Source organism: Anabrus simplex, chromosome X, assembly GCF_040414725.1.
Source record: "Anabrus simplex isolate iqAnaSimp1 chromosome X, ASM4041472v1, whole genome shotgun sequence".
In the NCBI taxonomy this organism is placed as follows: domain Eukaryota; kingdom Metazoa; phylum Arthropoda; class Insecta; order Orthoptera; family Tettigoniidae; genus Anabrus; species Anabrus simplex.
The window spans coordinates 40,184,914-40,199,658 of record NC_090279.1 but is presented as its reverse complement, the minus strand read 5'-3'; positions in this window follow the sequence as shown (position 1 = coordinate 40,199,658).

Sequence of the window (14,745 nt, the reverse complement as noted above, 5' to 3'; positions counted from 1 at the left end):
AACAATAATTTAAACTACACACTACATTTGGCAATTTCTTTCTGAAACTACCATCCGCATTTCTTCGCCTGCGTAGCTCTTCAGAAAAACTCTTCACTTCACTAAATTTACATATACCGTACCTACGATATATTGCTACTGCACACAACTTGCCGGCTCTTGCAACGCGAAGGCTGGCAGTTTTCTAAAAAGCAAGCTAGTTATATGCGTAATAATTTTTAATGCTTAATTAAAATTTTAAAATTTAAGAAACTTAATAACATTAAATATTAAAAATATGTAGAATGCTGAAACTGAGGAAGATTAGTATTAACTTCTAATATTCTCAGTTGAGATCTATACATTTCGCAAAAGTAAATTATTGAACTTGAACATTACCGACAATATGTCAGACGTTGTGGACACAATGTAAAATGATAGAAGTCACAATTCCGCAATGAAGAAAATCCGAAAATCACTCAACGGAATAATCTGCAGAATTCGCTAATACGCGCTTTGTATAACTAACTAGCCACTTCGAAACGAAACCCGATTTTTGAATGTTGTTTAATCACTTAAAACACACTTTTGAAGAATAAGAATAAATTTGATTTATAACAGTCAGTAGAACAGGCTGAATGTAGGAATCTAGGAAAAGATGTATTGCCAATGACAACTACAGAGTATACAACAAATAGCCTACTAAAAAGAGCACTGGAGGCACTGGGTGCAATGTCCCACTATGTCTGGCTCAAAGATAGAGTGGAACATGGAATATTATTAAAGAAATTGGAGGGAATAGGATTGGACGTAAGGGTTACACGTTGGATAAAAACATCTAAATTCAAGGGTTCAGAAAGTCAAAGTGGGAAATAATGTATCGTAGGAAGAGAAAGTTTGTAAGGGAATTATACAGGGTAGTATAATCGGTCCGTTACTTTTCTTAATATACGTAAATGATTTAGGGAACAATATAACATCAAAAAATAAGATTGTATGCAGATGACATAATTGTTTATAAGGAAATAAATAACATTGAGGATTGTTCAGAATTACAAAGGGACCTCGAGAGTATCCAACAATGGGTTGAAGAGAATAATATGAAGGTTAATGGAGGCAAATCAACTGTTACAACATTTACAAACATGAGTTTTAAAACTGAATTTGAATATACTTTGGATGAGGTAGTTATCCCAAAAGATGGCAAGTGCAAATACTTAGGTGTGAGATTTTAAAGTAATTTGCACTGAAGGGTCATGTGGATGACATTGTAGGGAAAGCATACAGATCGTTACATGTCATAATGAGGCTACTTAAAGGATTCAACAAAGAATTCAAAGAGAAAAATTACTTAGGCCTAAGTATGATTCGTCCATTATTGGAATATGCAAACAGTGTTTGGGATCCTGACCAACAATACCTAATAAAAGAAATAGATAGAGGAAAGCAGCAAGTTTTGTAACAGGGGATTTCAGGAGAAAGAGTAGTGTATCAGAAATGTTAAAGGAACTTGGGTGGGAAACTTTAAGTAAAAGAAGGGAGAAAACTAGACTTATAGGATTATATAGAGCCTATACAGGAGAAGAAGCATGGGGATATATCCGTGAGAGGCTTCAGTTAGAAAATAATTCTATCGGCAGGACTAACCACAAATATAAAATTAGAAGGAATTATAGCAGAAGCGATTGGGGTAAATTTTCATTCATTGGGAAGGGCGTGAAGGAGTGGAACAGTTTACCAGGAGTAGTGTTTGATCCTTTTCCAAAATCTGTGCAGATATTCAAGAAGAGAATAAACAGGACCAGAGAAAATAAATGAAATGTTAGTGGGCATTCGACCAGTGCAGGTTAATGTAAATAAAAATGTGTGTGAATAAATTAATTCCATCCCCTGGTCTGTGGAGTTTGGACAGCCAAAGTAGGGGATTGCCTGTAGGGGTGAAGTACAATGGGGACTTCGAGGGCCCTGGGACCGCTACGGTAGCTGTGAAGGCCCTTCAGGAATTCGGAAAAGTGGTGGCAAAAGGGGCTCTGGTTAAGACGCAGCACGTCGTTATGCTACTTAGGTTCCAGAACGGGTTACAAAAAGTAAATAAATACAATGTAAATTTTAATCTTATACCAGTTGTATAGTATTATTTGAAGTAATTCCACATACTGTATATGAGGTGACTGTGTAAGTATAGGAGATATTATAAGTAGAATTTTGTAAACAATATATAAGTTTATTAAGGATGAGCTGTGTGTTTAATAGAAGAAATTGTTATTGAAAATTGTATAATACTGTATTATAGGAAAATTTTCTTCTCTTGTTAATTTATTATTTAATGCTTGACAATAATGTATTTTAGTGTACCATTTGCCACCGAGGTAGACACCTCATTTGCAAATAAAGAGATTTTGATTTTATTTGATTTGATTTGATTTGAAGAGGATGTATAAAGGAGAACGAACCTCGCCGAAAAAAAAAAAATACGAATTCAGGTCCATAAGTCATAACGTATGTGAACAGTCATGGAAAGAGGGGTCAACTGACTGAACTTTACGATCCAATTCTTCGTACACTAACGGTTATAAAATCGTACGGTTTTTTATACATATATACATGCATCATCATTATAGCCCGTTATGCCTTTCAGCGTTCATTCTGCAGGCCTCTACGAATTTACTATAACGGCACGTCGCAACAATCCTTTATTTGCAACTAGTGTCGTGGGCTCATTTCGCTCTATACATCTTATCCTTAAATCTTTAGAAACTGAGTCAAACCATTGTCATTTTGGTCTCCCTCTACTCCTCTTACCCTCCATAATACAGACTGTTTTTCTCCTAGGTAACCTATCCTCCTCCATTCGTCACACATGTCCCCACCACCGAAGACGGTTTACACGTACAGCTTCATCCATCGTGTTCATTCTTAACATAGTCTTTATCCCCTCCTTCCGAGTACCTTACTCTTTTGTGAAAGCAATAATTCTCGCTACTTTCATGTCTGTTACTTCTAACTTATGAATAACATATCCTGAGACCAACCAGCTTCCGCTCTCGTAAATACACCGATATAAAGACAGTTTCGTCCGGGAGCTGACTTCCTTCTTACAGAACATTGTTGATCGCAACTGTCAGCTCTCTGCATTAGCTTTACTGCACCTTGATTACAGCTTTGTCTAACCCCTGTAAATATCCTGAACCAAGAATTCATTCTACCGTCAATTCTCACTGTAGCCCAATTGCCATTGTTACGGAGTTACCCTTGGTGCAGAAGAGGTGAAAGAAGGTGCCGGGATGTATGGGTCTAACTACAATGTTAAGAAAAGAATTTAAAAATTTAAACTGAAGGTTATATTTTCGAAAAACAACAAACATAACAACTTTTCACTTAGTAAGATAACAATGACATTTCAGGTACGAAATTTAGAAAAATCCAAGATTTCAGAACCTTAACACTCTCGGGCTACAAGCCCCTAGTTTTACAATTTTTTGAGCTCCCAGCTAAAATTTTACAGAGGAGCATAAATTTGTTGAAAGGGCAGAAATCCCCTAAATTCATGGAGCACTTGTTCCAAAAATTGCAATAGTAAGCCTCCCAGAAGCACTTTTACAACTCATGAAAAAGAGCTAACGTGCTCTCAGTTCTCAAGCCTACTCAAGGCAACACAAAAAATATCTTACACCTTTTGGCCTTCGATGGCCCAACTTACAAATTTAAACAGGGGTGTCTCGTACCCAACCTATAGGGCCTTCGTGTAAAAAGAAATAACAGTTAAGTAAATGGCCCGAACACAAAATGAAAGGAGGCGAATGCTTGCACTCCTAGATACGAATACTTGAAACCTAAGGGGCACTAGCAGTGGCGGTGGGTTCTTAGGGGCACAGGGGTACGTGCCCTGTCAAGTTTTTGCACTCAGATTTTCAATAAATAATTTATAATTTAGTTGGGCTACAGCCGAACAACAGAATTATTTCTACAAATATTATCACGGCAAAATGTCATATTCTTAACTGGATTACGGATTTTGGTAGGTTACTTAAACCCACGATGTCTTTAGGCACGAAGAGAGGATACCTTTTGTACTTAAAGAGACAAGATGTTTCTGTCAGCGCGACAATGACTGCAGGAGCCTTGCGAGGCGAGTAGCAGGCGATCTGTGGAGCTCTGGGCACTAGACCGTCTTGTGCCCAAACTACGCACCTGCTCATTAGAACACAGTATTTGGAGTTGGTGAACGTCCATGACAGCTGTGGGCATGTGCGGGGAGCGGGCGATGGGGAGGGCTTCTCGTTGGGCACTCAGATCATTGAGGCCTTCTGCAGCGCATGCGCATAGAGCAAATTACAGATCACGAGAAATATCCACGCTTTACAAACATCAGTGTAGCCAATTCACCAATTCTGTAACTTTAGTAAATCTAATAATATTTTAGTCTTGTTCAGTTAAAAAATGCGATCATATCGCTCCTGCAGGGATTTAGTTATTTTCAGATGTTTGAATTATTAAAATAAGTTATCTTAAATGATGTTACCTTGTTTCTATACCTGATATAAGTTATAACCAAGTGACCAATAATTAGCAATAGTAACATTTTGTTCCGGCACTCACACGCGTTCTCTTTTGCTCGAGGTGCTACTGATAACACTGGGTGTGACGTGAATTCTCTTCAGTGTTATATTTTGTGTATTTTTGAGCTTGTTTATTTCAAAATGAATAAAGTCAGCGAGCTAACTGGAAAGCAATTACATTTTGAGACCAGAGTTCGTGCCAAGAGTTTAGGACCACCAGGACCTGATATGATTATTGTGCAGCAGACGGAAGGAAAAAACAGGAATTTCAACAGAAAATTTAATAGTGGTATGTATGCTAAAACGAAATGGTTATGTGGATGCGAAGAGAGAAATTCATTTTTTTGCTTTCCTTGCGTTCTATTTGGTGGTGACGATGCGTGGTGCACAACTGGTGTCAAAGATTTAAAGCATTTGAACGAAAAACTGAAAAAACACAGTGAATCGAAAAAACATTTAAACAACGAAATGGATCTCGCACTTCTAGGTGAGCTGGACATAAGAATGCAACTTGATAGTGGGTACAGACTTTCACTTCGTAAACAGCATGAACAGGTCGACAAAAATAGATATATTTTATCTCGTCTGATTGACTGTGTGAAATTCTGCTGTGTGTTTGAACTTGCGCTCCGCGGTCATGATGAACCAACCGATTCAAACAAACCTGGGATATTTCGCGGTTTAGTTGACTTTGTAGCAAGCCTGGATATCGCAATGAAGGAACATTTAGAATCTGCAACAGTTTTTAAGGGTACGTCGAAGACGATACAGAACGATTTACTAGATGCTATGCTCGAAGTATGTCATACTTCTATAATGAAAGAAATTAGTGCAGTAATTACTTAGCCATCCAAGCAGATGAAACAATCGACAATGCAACGAAAATGCAGGTGGTGCTCATATTTCGCTATCATATAAATGACGAAATACATGAGCCGTTTTGGGGTTTCTTTCTGGCATCCGGTCATACAGCTGAAGGTATAAGCTCTGTGATTTTTAGTGAACTAAGTAAGTTGGGTATTGACAAAACCCCTGAAAAACTAATTTGTCAAACATTTGATGGGGCTGGTGTAATGAGCGGTGCGCAGACTTGTGTACAAGCACGCATAAAGGAAGTAAATAATGAAGCTACTTTTGTTCATTGTTATGCTCAAGTAGGTTGATTATGCAGAAAGCCACGGCCGATATAAAAGAAGTGAAGATATTTTTCAGTGATATTCAGGGAATTTCCTCCTTTTTCAGTCGCTCTAGTAAACGCACCGAACTACTAGATACACTTGTAATACGCCGTTTGCCGAAAGCAGCTCCAACGCGTTGGAACTTTCAGACCCGCATTGTCAACACAGTGTTTGAAAACAGAGACGTCCTGACTGAATGCTTCCAAACAATATGCGAAATAGAGACAGATCAAAGCACTGTAGGCAAGCTTCTGGATTTATCAGATTACTGAACGACGCTGACTTCATATATTGGCTGAATTTCTTCCATAGAGTGATGCCTCATGTTGATATACTGTTCTCCCAAATTCAAATGCGTAATATTGACCCTGTCTTGGTATCTGAATTCCTAGCGAACTTTGTTCGTAACATCAGAAGTATTCGCTCTGATTTAGAGGAAACTGATAACTACGAAGCTCCTAAGCGGCAGCGAACTTTCCAGCAACGAAAACGAATCGCTGCTTTGGAAACATGTGATACTATTTTACTACATGCAGAAGAAAGATTTCGTTTCACAGGCCATTTAGCAGCTGCCAACCTTTTTCGGGTATCAAGTTTTGGAGAATTTTGTACTCGCTTTCCGGAAAAAGATTTCGCGTCAACCGTCAACACGTACCCGAAAGTGAACAAAGCCAGGCTCAGGACCGAACTTTAAGTGTTATATTCCAGGGTAGATGTGCGTGCGGCAGATGGTGCTGCGGCGCTTTTGCAACTTTTCCTGCGCAACAATATGCAAGACACGTTCAATGAATGCATTAGGTTACTGAGCATCATTGTTACAATCCCGATGTCGACAGTGGAAAGTGAAAGGTGTTTCTCTACTCTAAATCGAATAAAGACCTTCTTGAGGAATACGATGAGCCAAGACGGACTAACGGCCATGGCGATGCTTTCAATTGAAAGTAAAATGGTACGTTCGATTCCCGACTTCAGTCAGCGAGTTATCGAAGTATTTGCTCAAGCAAAGGATCGAAGAATGGACTTCATCTATAAATAAGAAGTTTAGTGTATTCATTATTACTTGACTTGTAGGGGAACCGGTTATAAATGAAATGTGGATCAGCTTATCCCTGGCCATTCAGCTCAGTGAAATAACACTTGACCGGAAATGGAGAGGTCACGGGTTCGTGTCCCGGTTCCTTTGACCCCACCTTTCACTGTCATTTTCCTTGGTGTTAATATCTAACTGGCACCAACTGTAAACAGGATAAGCTGATCTAGAAGTCAGTTGTAAGTGTATTTATTCACATGCGCATTAGTGTTATATTTTGCAACCGATACCTTAAGCTTCTACTTGAGTGTCCATATTATTTTATAAGTTGTGCCCCGCCGGATTATCTGGCCACGGGCCGCCACTGGGCACTAGGCCGATGAAATAGGGGCTATTCACAAACTATGGAGGTGACTCGTATAAGAATAAATTGGAACATTACGGAAAGAAAGAAAACCAGTTACAAAACGTAGTCACCTCAGCCCAATATGAAGGGGAGCTCGAGAGGGTACATTACTCTCTATCCCCAATTTACAGTTAAAGATTTTGTGAAGTTTTACATAAGCCGGCAGAAGTTACATTTTTAGGAAAAGTATATTACATAGTTAATGGTCCGGACATTTCCCTCAGGTTAAACTGCGGAGCTAGCAAGAAATAAAGATGTTATGTGGCCATTACCTTGTTGGTGTACTGCTGCCTGATGAAAGAGGCGCCGCCCGCCTCCTGCTTTGACATACACACTTAGTAGGCTGACAATCTATTGGCCAAGAGACGAGAAAATCCGGAGTTTATAAACCCTCGGGGAAAGTTCAAGACCATTCCAGATTAAACTAGCAACACCCTCTCGAAGAAGCAGAAGCAGAAGAAGAAGAAGACTGTGATTGGTAGGAAATTAATTACAGAAATTCTTGATTGGTTGGATTCAAAACTGGTGGAAAGAAAAGATCAATATTTCCACCCCAAAAGTAAATGAACATCAATTAGTAAACAAACTTATGGATACAAAATTTCTTTAAATCAAAAGTTCCTTCACTTCGCACCAGCGTGCATGATCATAGTTTTTCAGCAGTGACATCTATGGAAGAAAGTCCAAATTTCTTGAACAATGAGAAACAAAACAAGTAAAAATACAGTCAGTTCAGGAAACTTCAAAATTCCATCAGATTTTAGTGGTGACATCTTGTGAGTAAAATTTTAAGTAGGTCTAGTTTCAAGTTCACGGTTTCTCCAGTAGAGGAGTTCTTTTAGGCGCTCATTTTGAACGCGCGGCGTAGAGGTGTACCTCCAGGTACAGACCTCCTCCCCCAAATATCCTTCAAAGGGTGACACAGAGAATTTTGAAAAAAAAATTCCCGTTGGAGAAAATTTTCTAAGTTTTTTTTTGAAGTAGATAGGTAGATGGTAGTTTCATTCCAGCTTTAGAGTGCCTTTGTTATAGTAGAATGTGAAATACATGTTGGTAAATTTGACGGAAAGTACTGCCGCCGCTGCCGACGTCCAGTTGAGGTCTTCCGGACCCCTCAAGTACCCTCCGATGCAACTCTCCCACTACTATGAGAGGGGTAGTCGTATTGATGGATGCCGCAGATTAGAAGTATACATACAGTCCCCAGATGAGTTGGCGGTATGGGCACCGCACTTCAGCCTTTGCCGGGAAGATGCACTCAGGCGCGCTATTCAGAAGGAGGCCTTACTAGAGCGAAGAGGGCTCTTTCTTCTACCCGGTTTCACTTACAAGATGTTAAGATACGGCGGTGACCAGCTGAGGGGACACTGAAACATTAAGATCTCGGCGACAGAAAGGTGTTGTTGTAGACTTGAGATTAGAGGGTACGATCTTTATTGGTGATGCTGAGGGCCGGGCGTGGGTATGCAGGAGACGGGGACTTGGTAATGGCCACAAAGGAATTGACAGCAGGAAAACAAGAGGGGAAGATCGTACATACACATAAAGAAATAAAACCAAAAGGCAGAAGGCCTTAGATTATAAAAAATATAACCTTGTAAGATGCTGCTAAATATTAGCAGATGTGAATATCAACAAAATTTCATTACACAGGTTTGAACTGAGAGATGTGGACTCTAAAGATCCTCTCTGTGGCTGGGTTGCTCACTAATAACGTAACGGGAGTCAGGAAATCCAATATGATGCACGGCCCATGAAATCTGGGGGCAAGCTTGCCCGCGGGAACAAAGTTTCTAACAATGACATGATCTCTTACTTTTAAATTGGTGGGCCTCTGTCCACGATCATACCTTTGCCTAACCTTAAGATTGGCCTTAGCCTTCTTCCATAGATCTCTAACATTGTCGGGATCTATTGTCTCTGGTAGAATATCATTAAGTGACCAAAGGTTAGAGAGCGGCGTGTTAGGCACAAATTTAAACATCAGAGAAGCTGGAGTAAACTTATGGTACTCATGAACCGCCGAATGCAAAGCGAAGGCTAACCAATGCAGGGTCGTATCCCACCTGGAATGATCATCATGATGATATGCAATGAGAGCTGATCTAAGATTACGGTTGACCCATTCAGCCAGAGATGGTTGAGGATAATACGCCGAAGTAGTTACATGTGATATAGACGGGTCAAAACAAAATTTACGGAAGAGGTTGGATGTAAATGCCTTAGCATTATCAGAAACTAAATATTGACACGGACCAAAGGAAGCAAATATGGTATTTTAACAGGAAATTGTGGACCGAGCGGTAGCCAGCTTAGTTGGAAATAACCAGGAAAACCTAGTGAAACCATCTACACACACTAGAATGCATTTGTTGGCGTTCCCCTTTGATTGGGGGAAGGGTCCCACGTAGTCTATATAGAGGCGCTCCATGAGGTGCGACGCTTGATGAGAAGATAGCAGATCTAGCTTAGTGGACAAGGTGGGCTTACTAAGCCAACAAGCTTTACAAGCTTTTACCAATTCTCGAATTTCACCGTCCATACCTTCCCAGATAAACATCTCTCGGATCTTTTCTCGAGTTTTGAAGATGCCTAAATGCCCCCATAATGGGGTCTCATGGTAGTACTTTAAGATCATAGGTACAAAGACAGCTGGAACCACAACTTTCATCTTTTGATCATGCCTCGACGGGCAACATAAAACCCCGTTCCTCAACACGTAAGGGACAAGATGTTCCCCAGAAGAAAGGGTTTCCATAATAGGGGCCAGAACAGGATTTTCACGTTGATATTTCTCGATACCCCTAAACAACATGGGGGCATCAGTTAGAATGGCATTAATGCCCGAAGATATGGGCGTAGGAAGAGAAGAACTATCTTCCAATTCGGAGGTCTCCACATCATTAGCAAACATGCGGTTTAGTCCATCCGCCACAAAACTTTCAGATCCTCTGATATGCCTAATATCAAACTGGAGGGCCGAAATCCTGATGGCCCAACGAGCTATACGACCAGTGGGACCCGGCCTAGCTAAGACCCAACTTAAGGCTTGGTTGTCTGTTTCTAGGTCGAACTTAACATGTTCCAGATAGAGGCGGAACTTCTCTAATGCAAATAAGACTGCCAAACCCTCAAGTTCATAAATGGAATACTTGGCTTCTTGAGCCGATAGTGTCCTAGATGCATAGGCGATGGGTCGCCTTCCGAGTTCAGTTTCTTGAAGAAGCACAGCAGCCACCGCCGACGACGAGGCGTCGGTTTGAACGATAATTTTCTTAGAGAAAACAGGCATAGCAAGGACAGGGGCGTTGCAGAGAGCTAATTTCAGATCTACAAAAGCGGCTTGGTGAGACGGCCCCTACTCGAATTTGACGCCTTTCCTACGAAGTAAGTTCAAGGGCGCCGCTCTGTTAGCGAAGTTGGGAATAAACTTCCTGAAGAAATTCACCATGGCTATGAATCTGGCAATACCTTTGATGTCCTTAGGAGGTTAGAAAACACGGATGGCCTGTGTTCTAGAATGATCATTGGACACACAATCGGGCGACACAATATGGCCTAGAAATGACATAGAAGGCTTAGCGAAAGCTACCTTAGATAACTTCACAGTTAACCCTGTCTTACGAAGGCGATTAAGGAGCTCTTTCAGATGATCTAGGTGTTCTTCAAAGGTCTCCGAAAATGCGACATCATCAAGATAATGATACAAGTATTCGAATTTGATGTCGGATAAGACCCTATCTAGCAGTATCGTAAGCACAGCTGCTCCCGTGGAGAGGTCGAAAGGCCCGCGGTTGTACTCATACAAGTTCCAATCTGTGGCAAAAGCTGTGAGATGTTTTGTTTCTTCGGCTGAGGGATCTGATTGTACCCCTGATTAAGGTCTAAGATGGTGAAGAACTTAGCTTTCCGGAACCATGACAAACAAGAGTGAAGTTCGGGAAGAGGCGCAGATTGTAACACCACCGTCCGATTTAAAGCCCTATTGTCGATCACAGGTCTGAAGCCACCTTGGGGTTTCGGAACCAGGAAAATAGGCGACGAATACGCTGACTTCGAGGGTCGAATAATACAATCCTTTAACATCTGATCGATGATCTCCTTGGGGGCCTTCATTTTAGAAGGAGATAGCCTATAAGGTGGAAATCTAACCGGGATCGAATCAGTAACCTCAATCTTGTATTCAATAAGGTCAGTAACACCAAGAGTTTCCGAAAATACATCCGGAAACGACTGACACAATTGACGAATACTGTCAGCCTGCTCCTCAGGTAGATGTCTAAGGTCTAACAACATCTCATCCTGGGTAGGCGAAACAGATGAACATGATGCAGAACTACACTTAAGCAAAGGAATGTTACAGTTACTAGCAAATGTGAAAGTGCACGACTTGCTCAGAATGTCGAGCACTAGACCAGTAGAAGACATGAAGTCCGCTCCTAATATTATGGGGCAAGACAAGCGCTTAGCCATAAACACTTTAACTTTCCAGGTGAATTTAGAGATCCGAATTTTGGCAAAGATAAACCCTAAAATTTCTAAGGGGAAGACGTTAGCCGAAACGCATTGAACCGAAGACGAACATTAATCCGAAAATTTACAAACATACATTACTTTAGAATACAAGTCAGCCGAAATAATAGAACAAACACTCCCAGAGTCTAATAGAGCGGTAACGGGCTCACTATTCAATTCCACTTTCAGAAAAGGTACATGTTCGGGGGACTCGCCGCAAACCTAAGGCGTTCTTTAGAGCATTCAAATGCGGGGTTAGGAGAACTTCTACCCTGTTCTGAGCTTTCGGTGGTTTTAACCGGGGCTGAGCCTTGGGGAGATGTATTTGCCGACTCAACCGATGCCACAAGTCACTTTCGATTTTTCGAGTTGGTGGAGGTTGCAACAGAAATTGAACAGGAGGGGGTGCTATTGGCATTAGGGCTGTTCTTGGCGAGGTGATTAAAGGAGCCACACCTGAAACATCCTTGTGATGAACCTGCTCCATTCTTTGTCCCACTGGATGTAATCAAAGTGCACTTGTTACGCTAATGAACGGTCGACCAACAAGCATAGCATTTGCGGGTGGGGAGGTTCGGCGAGGTTGAGGCCGAAAGTTACTCGAAGACGGAGGGGGCTCCTAAGCGACCCTTAAGGTGTCGGCATATCAAACTCCTTCGGCTGAGACCGTCATAGCCCCTAATGCAGCAAAGTTTTGAGTACGCGACGCGAAACACAGATATGACATATAGGGTGGGGAAATGCCTTCCAAAATGGTCTGCACAATTTGATCATCAGGTAAATGAAGAGCGAATACCATAGTGTAGAACTTAATATCTTGGATGAAGTCAGCCAGGTTTTCGTCCAGTCGCTGTACTCTGTAATAGTACTTTTGGATTAAGGAAGACGTGGCTCGAGCCGGAATGAAATTAGCTAGCAGATGGGCGTGGAAGCCTTCTATAGACGATTCTTCAGCTATTGCTCCGACTATTTTGTGCGAGAGGACACCTATGGAGTAAGGGTAAACAATTTGAAGAATTTGTGAAAGGGAAAGAGAAAACACTTGAGCGTGATCTTCAAGTTCAACTAAGAATCTTAAAAATGAAATTACATCATTAGTAGAATTAATGGAAAACTTAGAAAATCCCCTAAGCAACATCGCCAAAGGATGGGGCAAAACTACTGAACCCGGGTGACATCATAGGTAACTGCCTAGGGGGTGAAGAAGATTCAGAAACAGCATTATTTAAAAAGAATGGAGGAACGGATGCTCGATAATCAGGCTCATTTCCTGATGGGGCAGAAGTTTGTTGAGTTGCCACAGATTTTTTGCTTTCTTCGTCTTAGAAGAATCTTCCACACTAACGATGTTCACGACCGTGGCTTGGTCGGTTTTGGGAGTAACAGCCCCAGTCAACAATTGACTAACTTTATTGGACATTTATTATAGATTATCAATTAAAATACTCGCCTCCTTAGCATGATCTTCCTTTAATTTTAGAGACAATAGACAGCTCACCCTGTTATAAAAGTGGAACAATCTTGCCTGCACTCTCTTAAGTTGGTTAGCAAAAGGATCACTTACTTCAAAAAACTAACTATAGAAGCTAGCTCGATGGTGTTGTCCGTGATAGTGGACAGAGCCTCATCAATATCCTTCTCTCCCAAAGTTGGTAGACTAAATGGTAATTCGAGGGATTCCTTAAGCTTGGTGGTACCTGCCGCAACCGTGCCTCCAGATTGAACATTTCTAATAAGTAATTCATAAATTAATTCCTCCTGGCGCAAGTAGCCGGGATGGAGGACTTCGCGAGGGCCGAACATGACGGCAGAAGTTTCCAAATTTAGAAAATAGAAAAATAATTCCAGCGACTGAGAAAATTGTTAGAGTATAAATCGAATCCTATGTTTAGTCGTCAAAAGGGGCATAATTGGGACCCATTCAACCACGCTCTGCTACCACTTGTTACGGAGTTACCCGTGGAGCAGAAGAGCTGAAAGAAGGTGCCGGGATGAATGGGCCTAACTACAATGTTATGAAAGGAATTTACAAACTTAAACGGAAGGTTATATTTTCGAAAAACAACAAACTTAACAACTTTTCACTCAGTGAGATAACAATGACATTTCAGGTAGAAGATTTTAAAAAATCCTAGATTTCAGAACTACAACACTCTCGGGATACAAGCCACTAGTTTTACAATTTTTGAGCTCCCAGCTCAAATTTTACAGAGGAGTATAAATTTGTTGAAAGGGCAGAAATCCCCTAAATTCAAGAAGCACTTGCTCCCAAAATTGCAATATTAGGCCTCCCAGAGGCACTTTTACAACTCATGAAAAAGAGCTAACGGGCTCTCAGTTCTCAAGCCTACTCAAGGCTACACCAAAAATATCTTACACCTTTTGGCCTTCCATGGTCCAACTTACAAATTGAAACAGGGGTATCTCATACCCAAACTATAGGGCCTTCGTGTAAAAAGAAATAGCAGTTAAGTAAACGGCCCGAACACAACATGAAAGGAGGCGAATGCTTGCACACCTAGATACGAACACTTAAAAACTAAGGAGCAATAGGCCGATGAAACAGGAGCTGTTCCCAAGCTATGTAGGTGACTCGCATAAGAATAAATTAGAACATTACGGAAAGGAAGAAAACCAGTTAAAAAACGTAGTCACCTCAGCCCAATATGAAGGGGAGCTCGAGAGGGTACATCACTCACTATCCCCGATTTCGGGTTAAAGATTTTGTGAAGTTTTACAAAAGCCGGCAGTAGTTACATTTTTACGAAAACTAGGTTACATAGTAAATGGTTCGGACCTTTCCCTCAGGTTAAACTGCGGAGCTAGCAAGAAGTAAACATGTTATGTGGCCATAACCTTGTCGGTGTAATGCTGCCTGATGAAAGAGGCGCCGCCCGCCTCCTGCTTTGACACACACACATAGTAAGCTGACGATCAACTGGCTAAGAGACGAGAAAATCCGCAGTTTATAAACCTTCGGGGAAAGTTCGAGTCCATTCCAGATTAAACTAGCCACACCCTCTCGCTTTTATTGGGTGATTTAAAAGTTACACCCGAAATCGAATAAGAATAAGAATA